At 31.5% G+C, this 13997-nt stretch overlaps 1 protein-coding gene across 1 annotated transcript in view; it reads left to right on the plus strand.

The window, feature by feature from the left end:
• Positions 1-7693: 7693 nt before the first annotated feature.
• LOC114325794 (protocadherin beta-12-like) overlaps positions 7694-13997 on the plus strand; it is a 72122-nt gene continuing 65818 nt past the window's right edge. The window contains exon 1 of the mRNA XM_028273921.2: positions 7694-7919. The gene's annotated coding sequence lies outside the window, so the exon portion shown is untranslated. The remainder of the gene's footprint in view (positions 7920-13997) is intronic.

The following is a 13997-nucleotide window of genomic DNA, read 5'->3' on the forward strand; positions in this document are numbered from 1 at the left end:
CAGACATACTGTATAAGAGCTAAAAAAAATTTTTTTGTTGAACATTTGTTATTGTTGAAGCTTATTATTAAATGTATTTTAGGTAAGTTTTACAAAAAAAAGTTTTGATCACTCTGTATATACATTTTTTCAGCTGGTAACTTTCGGTTTTTGTATTACATTTTTGTTATCTTTCTTAGTTTTCTCAAAAATAAATTGTTTATTTCATTTTTAAACTAAAATAATTCAGTATTTTTTTAAAGATTACATCCCAAACTTTAAAAAAAATAGCAAAAAAATTGTATTAGATTTATTCAAACTTGAGTAATACCGTCTTAAAATGGTGGGAATTCTTTAAAACTACTAAGTTTTCAAAAATTACATTTTTTGAGACATAGTATTATTTGAATTAAATTTTTGAGATTTTTTTTGAATAAAACATCGTTTAGTAAGATGATTGAGAGTTAAGTTGTGCAAATTTGAGAGTTTTATAAGTAAAATTGTATTAGTTACACATTTTTAAATCATTTTTAAACAAAATTCATGTAAGGCTCAATTTCCGCTCACACCGTACTTATGTCCATACATTTTATTTCTTTTTGTAACAACCGTAAGAGAGCTTATTTCATCTTCTTTCATGTCCAATTTGTAAAATTTCTTTTGATCCATTAGTTAAAGAATTACATTAAAAAAATTCAGCCGTGCACTTCTTCCAACGCTAGTTTACAGTGCGCCAATGTGTGTGAGAAGGGTGACTTTAGCGTTATAAATAAAAAATTACAGGAGCTAGAGATTTAATTTTAGAAAAATCTTTATATAGGGTTTTTTTTGTAAAATTTTCTGAATTTTTCAATGGTCAAGTCATTTTTTTTCTAAAAATTATATTTTCGGAGTTATTTAAAAAAACATCTAACTTCGCTGTTCATTTGTTTAATAAAAAATGAAGCACCCACTTCTCGAGTAGAACTTTTTGATATGTTGTTTATTAAACATTTAATGAAATTACAAAAAGTTTTGTCTTGTTTGATTTTTTCCGAAATGAAAATCTAAATGCACTCCCCTAATGGTAATGTACAAAAATAGTAAAAGGGTTAAGCAACCAGACACCTAGAGGAATAATAAATTACGATTTAGAACTGGAAAGTTGGACATCTTTACATAATATATAGGCTCGCTGTTGAGTAAAGTTAACGTGTAAGGTAACTTTAAAGTTGAATAAATTAAAAAAACTGTACTGCTTGCTAATAAGTGTTACTATAGTCCAGAGAAATAAGATGTTACTCGTGACACATCCCCCTCCAGGCCGAAACCAAATTTTTTGAGTAGTATGGACATCTATATTAATAGTCTATGGGCCGGTTGTTCGAACGCTAATCAACAATGATCACTATCAAATATTTAATTACTGTCACAACTGTCAATGTCAACTTTGGTTGGGTTGCTGAAAACATAATTTATTATAATTATGAGATAAGTTAATCAATTAACATAATTGATTAACTAATTTCATAATTGTAATCAATAATTATGTTTTCAGCAACCCAATCAAAGTTGACATTGACAGTTGTGACATTAATTAAATATTTGATAATGATCATTTTTGATTAGCGTTCGAACAACCGGCCCTAAATGTTTCCTGCAGCCGATGTTGATGATGTACATAGTTATAAACAAATGAAGATCACAAAACGGTAAATTTTCGCTTTTTTCGTCTATTACCAAAAAATTAAGCATTCTAAACAAATTTGAGAATAAGAAACGATTGAATCGTATAAGAAAAGTACAATATGGCGTTCGCTGAATATGTCTATCCTTATTGGTTGCTTAGAAAATTGCAAAATAAATCATAAATTTTGAGACTTTTAAAAATGTTCATAACTTATGTAAAAATTAAGTTAGAACCTTCTTATTACACAGAATGCTGAGACTTCGTGTGCTTAACTTATATTTTAAATTTCAAAGCAATTGGTCAAATAGTTTAAAAGTTATTTAATTTGTTTATCACAAATTCATTTTTTTGCAACACTGTAAGTCAGAAAATTATGATGTTACAGTAATACTTCGGAGAGTTTATGAAAGAAGAACATTTATACTATTAACTTAATTGAAAAAAAATGACAAAAAGTAATTCTAAACAGTGTAAAGTTATTTTGCCAAAATATGTTAATTTTTTGCTTACTTATAAACAATTAGAATAACTTTTTAACCGTTACCCGTAGAAAAATTATTTTTCCACCTACCTCTACCGAAAGTATACTTTTCCGGACCTGATTGTAGGGAGCAAAGTTGTACTTTTCCTCCTAGGAAGGAAAAGTAAAAGTGACGTCATGGTATTTTATTCATGAAATATAACTTATTGACGCCCTGTAAAATATCTATTTTCTAGTACGTAAGTATCTATACATTTTAACGTTTATTTATAAAACACCCTGTATTTTGCAGAATGGTAAAAAACAGTAAATTGTTATTGTGATTTAGCAATGTTTACATTAATAATTTGGCTTATATTTGACAGTTGACAGTTATATTGTACCTTTGTTATACAAATAATTTGTATAACAAGGGAGGAAAGTGCTATTTTTCCTCCCGAGAATGAAGTTTACTGCCCGACGCGTAGCGGAGGCCAGTAATCATTCAAGGGAGGAAAAGGCACTTTACTCCCATGTTATACATATGGTTTTTCCACCTTCCTCAAATAACAAGTCATTTTTTCATTTTTACTTAATTTATTTATGTAACTAACCAACAACATTTATTAGAACTAAAACTAACAAGTAGGTACAATATAACTGTCAACTGTCAAATATAAGTCAAATTATTAATGTAAACATTGTTAAATCAGAATAACAATTTACTGTTTTTTACCATTCTGCAAAATACAAAGTGTTTTTAAATAAACGTTAAAATGTATAGATACTTACGTAATAGAAAATACATATTGTACAGGGCGTCAATAAGTTATATTTCATGAATGAAATACCATGACGTCATTTTTACTTTTCCTCCCTAGGGAGGAAAAGTACAACTTTGCTCTCTACAATCAGGTCCGGAAAAGTATACTTTCGGTAGAGGTAGGTGGAAATAGCTATTTTCATATTTAGAAATTTTATACACATTTAGGAAGAAAAACAATAATTGTCCTAGGACAATTAGTGACGAAGTTAGCCCCCCTCCTTTTTTAATTCACAGGTTCTTGCAAAATAAATTTGCAATATTTAGAATTATTATTTTCTAAATAATTTAATAGTGTAAATCTTCTTCTTTCACAAACTATCCAAAGTATTACTGTAACTTCATCATTTTCTGACTTATAGTGTCGCAAAAAAAATTAATTTGGGATAAACAAATTAAATAACTTTTAAACTATTCGGCCAATTGCTTTGAAATTTAGGGTATGATTTAAGCACAAGAAGTCTCAGTATTATGTGTAATAAGAAGGTTCTAAGTTATTTTTTACATAAGTTATGAATATTTACAAAAACTCAAAATTTATGATTTATTTTGAAATTTTCTAAGCAACCAATAAGAATAGACATATTCAGCGAACGCTATATTGAAGTTTTTTATACGATTTATGAGTTTCTTACTTTGAAATTTGTTTTAAATGCTTAACTTTTTGATAATAGACGAAAAAACGAAAATTTACCGTTTTTTGATATTCATTTGTTTATAACTATGTATATCATCAAAATCGGCTGCACTAAACATATAGGTTATTGTTATAGATGTCCATACTACTCAAAAAATTTAGTTTCGGCCTAAAGGGGGTTGGCCCTAAAGGGCCCAAGGGCCCTTAAGGGGCTAAAGAGGGGTTGTGTCACCAACAGGATATTTTTTTTTCCTAATTTCTCTGAACTACTATGATTTTTTTTACTATGACAGATGGCCTTAAAACTACCCACAAAAAGTGACCGTCAGTAAGACACTAATAAGACCAGTGCTAACGTGTGTAGCAGGAACAAGGTCCCTTACTCAGAAGGACCAAGAACTGCTTAACGTTTTGAGGCAAAATCCCAAGAAGAATATATGGAAGAATAAAAGAGTAAGGTTTTTGGTGAAGGAGTTACAACTTTGAGTTGTTTAGACGTTTCGATAAACCTAACGTTGTAAAATTCTTTTTAAGGTAGCACGCCTAAGCGCTTGTCCATATGAGGGCGGTTTGCCAGGAGAGAGCGGTTGCATATGTACGATTTCATTTGTTCCTTGGCAACTTGAACCGCGGCGGTTGGGTTTTTCTGGTAAACCGCGACGTCGAAGTTGGCAAACCAACCTCATGTGGACGAGCTGTTAGGTGGATAGGACGTGTAATCAGGCGAGAGGAAAGTGCAACAGTTAAAAATTTTTTTTCACCGAAGAAGGCCGATGGCACAACGAGCCAGAAGAAGACCGAGATTTAAAAATCAATGGGAATTTTTTTCTTTTTGCTGATGATACCAGTATCACTTGGAGCAACTCAACTATTGCATCTCTTCATGAAACTATAACTTCGGATCTGCTGACGATAAAGACCTGGTCTGACTCTAATTTACTATTATTTAACGTAGATAAAACAATAGCATTATCCTATAACGGAGCTCTTCAACCTTTGCCTCTTAATAACAGCCAGATCAGTACCGTTGATTCTGTAAAATTTCTTGGTATTTTTTTAGACAGCAACCTCAAATGGTTCCTTCATATCGATTCGTTCAAGATATATTCGATCTGTCTCAAGGGAACTCAATTTAGTATCTTCTAAAATAACACATTTTTCGTTGTTCGAGTCTCATCTTCGATATGGTCTTCCTTTTTGGCGTTCTAGTACAGCTGCTCAGCTCAACTTGATGTTATTTTTAAATTGCAAAAAAGAGCAATAAGATATCTGTTTGGCCTCAGAAGATCTACACATTGCAGAAGTTACTTCAGAGATCACGGAATTTTAACACTTCCATCTTTATATATTCTAGAAACGGTTTGTTTAATTCGTAAACACCTTCATGTCTTTCCAGCAAGGCCCAATCATCTTTACTCCACCAGAAATTCAATCTTTGACATTTATTTACCGATTTCATCCACTGAGTTAGTAAAGAAATCTATATTATATTCCGCAAAAAAGCTTTACAACCATCTCCCGTTACAACTTAAATCTGCAACATCTTTCCCAAAGTTCCGTAAAATGACAAAAGCCTATCTATCTAAAAGACCATATTATTCAATAGAAGAATTTCTTAATGAATAACTAAGAAAATTGGGTTTCATACGCAGTAGCTTAAACTTGTCAGTTCCTAATGTTGTATTTTATTTGTTGTATGTTCAATTTGCAATTTATATAAATTTTGCAATAAATTGTTTTTGTCTTTGCTGTTATAGCTTAAACATATTATACTGTACATTGACGATTTATCTTCTTCTTCAGCCTGTGTTCGTCCACTGCTGGACATAGGCCTCTTCCATTTGACGATTTATCTAATTTTAGTAAATTGTAGTTGTTATTTGTTATTGATATTATTTTTCTTTTGAATGTATGTAAGCTTTGTCCATAAAATTGTAAAAATTTTCAGTGACAATAAAGCATATTTCTATTCTATTCTATTCTACTTAGGTATCAAGACAAACTTGAGGACGACTGAAAATCTATTGAAGTAAGAGCATGGAGATGAGTTGCCAGAGATAGGTGTGAATGGAAGATTGTTCTGAGGAAGGTTTTAGCTCATATCAAGCTATGATGCCAATGATGATGACGATAAGTAGCTCTTACGTATATTACAGGACATACGAAGAAGCTGAAAGAGAAATAAGAATCTTTTGTAAAAGTTCACATTGCGTTTGAAACTATTTTTTCGCAATTATTATGTATTGGCATATCAATGTTTTGATATTATTGACATATCAGGTCTTTAAAACAATTATTGCCATATGTACAGTATTTCTCATGATCATCTTTCAGTGCGTCACAGTTTTTCGATTTCTTTCTAACGCATTAAATTGTATGTAACAGAAAAAAAGGCACGTCGGTGATTACATTTCGTCGGTGACATTTTTATAACATTTATTCTAGTTATTCTAGTTGTCGATAGATGGCGCCATAATAAAAAAATATTTTTTTTTTAATTAGATCATAATATTACAAATATAATCTGTATAATTTATAAGACTATAAAAATCAAAGAAAATACCATTTTATAAATGCAAGAAACACATTTGATTTGTTTTTATTCCAAATTGAAAATAAAATGTGACAACTGTCAGATTTAACTAAAATGTCATGTTAGAATAAATGTCATAAATGTGTATTATCACGGACTTACCCTTTTTCCTATCATTTGTTACGCACTGAAAAATGATCATGAAAAGGACAGTACTAAAAATGTTAAATCATTCTCGTACTATTAATAATGTGTAAGTTCTCTCACCAGAACAGAAAAAATCGAGCCAAGTAAAATTTTATACCCACTTATCTACGTATCAAGTCATCAACTCAGTTCACTACACAAGAAACATCAGTATGCCATTGTGCTAGCAATGAATTCTCCTGGATATGATGGAATTCCAAATACCAAATACCTATTAATCGTATCCAACTAATTGAACTTACACACACAAGAGCAGCGACGATGCGATGGTCAGAATCTAGCGATCTAACGATCTGACAAGACCCTTCTATAAAAGATAACCCAAAAGTCCCAGATTAACACAAATATTATTATCTTTAACAAGTATGTGCAAGTTATTGGATATGCAGATGACATCGACATCATAGCTAGGTCCACAGATCCTCTGACCGACGCTACATTTCGGTCATACATGCCCAAAAGACCAAATATATGTATTGTACTAGGTCAAGCAACCAGACACCTAGAACAATAATAATCGACAATTTAGAACTGGAATGTATTTAGGCTGTAAATGTTAACAGCGTCAGCGAAGAAATTAAAATAATGCTTGCCGATAAGTGTTACCATGGATTCAGAAGTCATAAATACCCAGAAAAATTAAAGTGATCGTGTTATAAAGACTAATAAGACCAATGCTAACATATGAAGCAGAAACGTGGTCATTTATACAGAAGGACCAAAAGTTTTTTAAACGTTTTGAGCGCAAAATCTTAATAAGTTAATAATCTTAATAATAGAAGAATAAAGGAGCAAGGTTTTGGAACTGGTATTACAATCTCGAGTAGTAGAGAATTTTCAATGAACATGATGTAAAATTCATTAAGGTTACACACATAGATAGATAGGGTATGTAGTCTGGTGAGAGGAAAGTGCAAATCTATTGGAATTAGCGCATGGAGAAGAATTGCCAGACACAGTTGTTGTAAATGGAGGATTGTTTTGAGGAAGGGTTTCGCTCATAACGAGCTGTGATGCCAATGATGATGATGATAGTAGCTATCACTTCGTTGTATTCTACAAGACATACGAAGAAGCTGAAAGAGGAATAATAATCTTTTATAGAACTACAAGAAATAAGAAGCTTTTATAAAAGTTAGCATTACTTTTGCAACTGTTTTCTAGCAATCATAATGTATTGACATATCAATTAGGAATGTCTAAAAAAATATTGCAATATGTACTAAAAATGATAAATTCTTCTCGTACTATTAACAATGTGTAAGTTCTCTCACCAAAACAGAAAAAATCGAGCCAAGTAAAATTTTATACCTACTTATCTACGTATCAAGCCATCAGAGGTGGTAGGAAAGGAAATAATGGGATGGATGAAGATACTTCTGCATTTCCATTGTTTACGGCAAGTGAGCACGAGCCAACAACAGGTGCGCGTCGGAGTTCACTACACAAGAAGAAAATATCAGTATGCCATTGTGCTAGCAACCGTACTGGTGGGCAGGAAAAGTGTCTTTGATACTCGTACTCGGACAGTGCGTGGATGATTCACTGCTCGAATTATTATTAGTGCAGGTGGAATAGCAGGAGGGTGGAATATGTTAATTCAGTGACAGGGTAAGTATAATAAAAATGTATTAGGAGACATTTTTCTACCTAAAATTAGTTAATACAGTGTGTACCATGCTTATCAACATTTGGCTTTCTTATAATTTTATGAAAAATTATTTTTTCAATAATTCTACATTTTATATAATTTCAATAAGATAAAAAACACTTGCAATATTAATTCGAAATAACGTGAATCGAAATCGTCCATTGAAAAATTACATTTAGGGTTGCACATTTCAGAGGACGCAATTTAATTTTTTTGTGTAGGGGGTAAGTACCTATAAGCTTAAGTTCACGTCTGTGGGATTGCCACACTCTTGTCTCCCAGCCGCCATCTCGGAAAAAGGGGTGCAAAGTGTTTTCGCGCTGTTTTTCGTAAACTAACAATCCTACATAAAATGTCATAAAATAGGTACTCTGATAAATTTCCTTCCAGGATCATTTTATTTAATATTTCTTTTAAGGCCCTTTCCACTAAGTTTAGAAGGTATTTTTAACCGATTCATCGCTTGGTATAGCCTCTCTCTGTCGATTGAGTCATATTCCTGTTTAAAGTCTATAAACACTATGTTGCAATATGTGCAAACCAGTTGCTGTTGTGCAATATTTGTTTCATCGTAAAAATCTGAGCAATTGTAGATCTGCTCCTTCTAAAACCTTCCTGATATTTACCTATTATTTCAGAGAAATAAGGAAAAAAATATCCTGTTGGTGACACAACCCCCTCCAGGCCGAAACCAAATTTTTTGAGTAGTATGGGCATCTAAAATAATAACCTATATGTTTCCTGCAGCCGATTTTGATTATATACATAGTTATAAACAAATGAAGATCAAAAAACGGTAAATTTTCGCTTTTTTCGTCTATAGCCAAAAATTTAAGTATTTTAAACAAATTTGAGAGTGAGAAACTCATAAATCGTATAAAAATACTTCAATATGGCGTTCGCTGAATATGTCTATCCTTATTGGTTGCTTAGAAAATTGCAAAATAAATCATAAATTTTGAGTTTATATAAATATTCATAACTTATGTAAAAATTAACTTAGAACGTTCTTATTACACGGAATGCTGAGACTTCTGGTGCTTAAATAATACCCTACATTTCAAAGCAATTGGTCAAATAGTTTAAAAGGTATTTAATTTGTTTATCCCAAATTAATTTTTTTTTGCAAAGCTATAAGTCAGAAAGTGATGAAGTAGATGAAGATAATACTTTGGATAGTTTATGAAAGAAGGAGATTTATTCTATTAATTTAATTTAAAAAAATGACAAAAAATAATTCTAAATACTGCAAAATTATTTTGCAAAAACATGTGAATTAAAAAAGGGGAGCTAACTTCGTCCCTAATAGTCCTAGGACAATTGTTTTTCTTTATAAATGTGTATAAAAATTCATTCTTTCCAAATGTGAAAAAATAATTTTTCTACGGGTAACGGTTAAAAAGTTATTCTAATTGTTTATAAGTAAGCAAAAAATCAACATGTTTTTGCAAAATAATTTTACACTGTTTAGAATTACTTTTTGTCATTTTTTTTAATTAAGTTAATAGTATAAATGTTCTCCTTTCATAAACTGTCCGAATTATTACTGTAACATCATAATTTTCTGACTTATAGTGTTGCAAAAAAAATGAATTTGGGATAAACAAATTAAATAACTTTTAAACTATTTGACCAATTGCTTTGAAATTTAAAATATAATTTAAGCACCAGAAGTCTCAGCAATCTGTGAAATTAGAAGGTTCTCTGCAGGAAACATATAGGTTAATAATATAGATGTTCATACTACTCAAAAATTTTGGTCTCGGCCTGGAGGGGGATGTGTCACGAGAAAAATCTTATTTCTCTGGACTACTATTATTTCAGATTCATACTGTGTTAGTCGGTTTTTTATTAAAACAACTAACACCTTAAAGCAGGTATCCACTATGTTCGCGAATCACTTGCGCTCGGTGCTTCTTGCAACTACTCCAACGGATACGGCATGCGCTTCTCTACATATTATAAACCACCACCGATTGGAGCGCTGAGGTGGAACGCGCACCGTTCCAGGAACGCGAACGTCTCCACTATGTGAAGCAGTTGCAAGAGCGCGGAGCGCAAGAGGAGCGAACATAGTTCATACATGCCTTTATATGTTACATCTAATACAGGAATTCCTCTATAATTTTGTCACATGGTTTTATCTCTCTTTTTGTGGATCGAGCATATAGATGCATTTTTCCAGCCTTGCGGCAATTCGATTTCTCATTTTTCCAAATTTATTTTATTAGGTTGTTTCTTAGTCGTTTTAGTAACAGCTGTCCACCTTCCTTAAATATTTCTACTTGTGATATCGTTTTCTCCTGGACTCTTGTTATTCTTCAGCTGCTTTAGTATTTCTTCTATATCCTGATCTGATTGTTTGTTCATTTCGGCTTCATTGTTGTTTTGCTCCAGTCCGATATGTGATTGTATTTAATTGGTATTTTGTTCTGGGCTTAGCAGTTCATCAAAGTATTCTGCCCACGGAGATTCATGTCCCAGTATTCTCGTCTGTTTTTTCTGCAGGTCTGTTTTATGAATTATTCAGTCAGTCCATGAATTGCGAGTATGGCTTATCAAGGACATTGTCGTTTAGCTGTATTTTTTTTAGAATTATTACAAAAATAAATAACAATCATTCCTGAAGTTTTATTATTTATATGGTTCATTGACAAAGTTTATGTGTTTAACAGATTTATGCTTATATAACTGGGAGAATTCTGTTTATCTCCTATTAGACCAGTAAAGATCTGTTTTTAGGTGGATGTGAGAGGTGGCATTCAGATTTTTGCGGATAAAGTTAGGTGATAACTTCGTTAATAATAATTGATTTATGCTCCTTTTCAAATATGCCCGGAACATTAATAAAAAAAATAAAATATTTAAAAATTTCAAAAAATGTTTTTTTTCTAATTTTTTTGCTTATAACTTAAAAACCATTCATTTTAGAACAAAGTCGTATAGGAATAAAACAAAGATAATTAAATTTTCTATCAGATGCGATTGGTTAAAAATGTCTTTATTTATCACCCTTGCTTCAAAATAGCAATAAATATAAAATAAGGGGGCAAAACAAGCCTGTCCTTATTCAATGATTTTCCATCACTTAGGTTACACTTGGAACTTGGAACCTTCCTAATTCGCTTAGAAAATTTTTGTAATGTGCTAAAACCGTACACCAAATTTCATTAAAATTGACTCACTAGATTTTGCATAATAATTTTGCAATCTAAACTTTTTTTAAAAAATTAAAATTTTTTAAAATCTTGCACAACAAAAACTAGAATATACAAAGATTTGTCAATTTTTTACATATAAAAAAGTACTCCACCTATCTAATGCACTTTACAGAATTGAAATCGGATTATTTAAGCAGCCTCAGCAGTGTTTTAAAGTTATAAACAATTTTTTGGCTTATAAACAAATTACTGCTGTGGCCAGGAGGGGTGCTACGGGCTCCTTTATTTAGATGGACTTACCCAAGTTTTTTATGTATTTTGACCCGTAGAACACGAATTTTTTGGGTAACAGTTGATCCGGATGTCGATAAGATTGTTATAAACAAAGAACTTGAGGAATTACATAACATCGATTTTTCGCAAAATAAAACATTTTTTTTTGTATTTCTTGGGTAATTCTAAGCAAAAAATGTTCTTACAAGTGTTTTCGTAGGATGCATAGTTTTCGACATAAACGCGGTGGAACTTTCAAAAAATCGAGAAATTGCAATTTTTGAACGCGAATAACGTTTGATTAAAAAATAAAATAGCAATTCTGCTGACAGCATTTGAAAGTTTAAGTCAAATTATACCGGTTTTAATTATTTGCATTGCTAAAAATTAATTTTTTTATTATTAAACAAAGCTATTTGTTTATAAGCCAAAAAATTGTTTATAAATTTAAAACATTGCTGAGGCCCCTTAAATAATCCGATTTTAATTCTGTAAAGTGTATTAGATAGATAGAGCACCTCTTTATATGTAAAAAAATTAGCCAACTTCTAATTGGTCTACTTTTTGTTCAGAAAGATTTTAAAAAATTTGAACTTTTTTAAAAACATTTAGATTGCAAATTTATTATGCAAAATTTATTAGGTCGATTTTAATTAAATTTGGTACACAATTTAAGTATGTTACAAAGAATTTCTTAAGCCAATTACTAAGGTTCTAAGTGCCACCAAAGTGGTTAAAAAATATTGAATAACAACAGACTTATTTTGCCCCCTTATTTTGTATTTATTGCTATATTGCAGAAAAGGTAATAACTTAAGACATTGTAAGACACTACCAGTCGTATATCATGCAAAATTCAATTATCTTTATTTTATTTCTCTACGACTTTGTTCCAAAACGAATCGTTTTAAAGTTATAAGCAATGAAAGCAGAAAAAAATCGATGTTTTTCGAAATTTTTAAATATTTTAATTTTTTTATTATTGTTCCGGGCATATTTGAGAAGGAGCATAAGTCAATTATTATTACTAAGGTGTCACCTAACTTTATCTGCAAAAATCCGAATGCCACCTTTCACATCCAAAAATAGACGTTTTTTCGCAGATCCTTACTGGTCTATATATTAAATATATAAACTATAAACCTCCTGTTTATAATCTTGGAAATATTGTTTTTTATGACTAAGTTTTCACTCTAATGGCATATAGCATATCCCACCAGAATGAAAACGAAAAAAAATGAAAACAATGGGAACCTTCTCTGGTTACACCTCCGAGGCTTCTACATTTTGCAAGCCATACGGATGCTGAGACTAAGGAAGATGAGGGAATTCTACAATTTACAATTCACGTCCCATCTGTTCAGCGCGGTAAAGTTCCAACGAGACTGGTTCCCTTCATACTCCACACAGAGTAAATGTAAATCAAAAATGAATAACCATTTTCAATTTCGTTGCAAAACGAAAATACAGCCGAACCATATTCCTGTTTTATGTTTTGGTTGGATCAGGAAGAGCAGCATATGTGCCTCCTGATGAGAGACTAATAAGTTTCGAAACCGGTAGAGGTGCTTGCAGCACTCTCTGATTGGACTGGAATATGGTTCGGCTGTATTTTCGTTTTGCAACGAAATTGAAAATGGTTATTCATTATTGTTTTTTATTTTTTCTATCTGACTTTTAATACCATATATTTGTTTTATATTAATTTTTAATCTTCTTACAGCCTTCAGTAATACATTTAACTCATCCTCCTGATAGTTCCCTCTTTTGTTAGGGGTTCTTGTTGTTAATCTGGACATCTTCAATATCTCAGTAATCTAGTATCAAATTGTGGAGTACAAACTTTTGTAAAGGTGTAAAAAACAACAATTTTTAATGTCAGTCGACTTTAATCATCATCCTCACTAGCTCCGCACCCTTTTTGGGTCTTGGCCTGTTCCAGGATTCTTCTCCATTTTGACCTGTTTCGTTCTTAATCTATATAATCCGTGTAGGAGATTTTGGAGAGTACCTAATCTATTTATTCCATGTCGCAACCCTCAAATCGTGTTGTTTTTTTTTCGCACAATCGTGGTTTTTAATAAGTCAGGCTCTTCTTACTTGGACATTCACAGGTTCTCGTTTTCTAGGAGGATGTAGTTAACCGTCAGCTCCCAACCCCCTATTTTCGGAGGATTATTTCTCAGGATCTCAATAGCCTGGCCTTTGTATCCCAATGGGATTGGTTACCACAACACAATCTTCCACAGGGTTACTCAGGTTTCCGAGGTAGAGGCTAGTGACACTAACTGAATGTAGCGTCATATTTTGCGAATCTTTACCCCATTCGAACCCATTAATACCTACCAGAAAAGTCAGTGCCTCTCTTACATGCTTTTTAATATTGTTTTTAAATTTTAATAAAAATAGTGGTATCGTTTATTACACTATTTTTATTTCATCAATGAGTACCTTTTCGGTCTAATTCCAATAACATTTAACTTTCTTATGCAGATGAGTTAATCACATTTGCATTTCAGTTTATTCTAATTATAGGTTGATGTTTACTATTTTATTCGTTGTAAAATAAATCGCTTTAATTAGAATTTATTTCAGTTGACAAGG

Source organism: Diabrotica virgifera, chromosome 2, assembly GCF_917563875.1.
Source record: "Diabrotica virgifera virgifera chromosome 2, PGI_DIABVI_V3a".
Lineage (NCBI taxonomy): Eukaryota > Metazoa > Arthropoda > Insecta > Coleoptera > Chrysomelidae > Diabrotica > Diabrotica virgifera.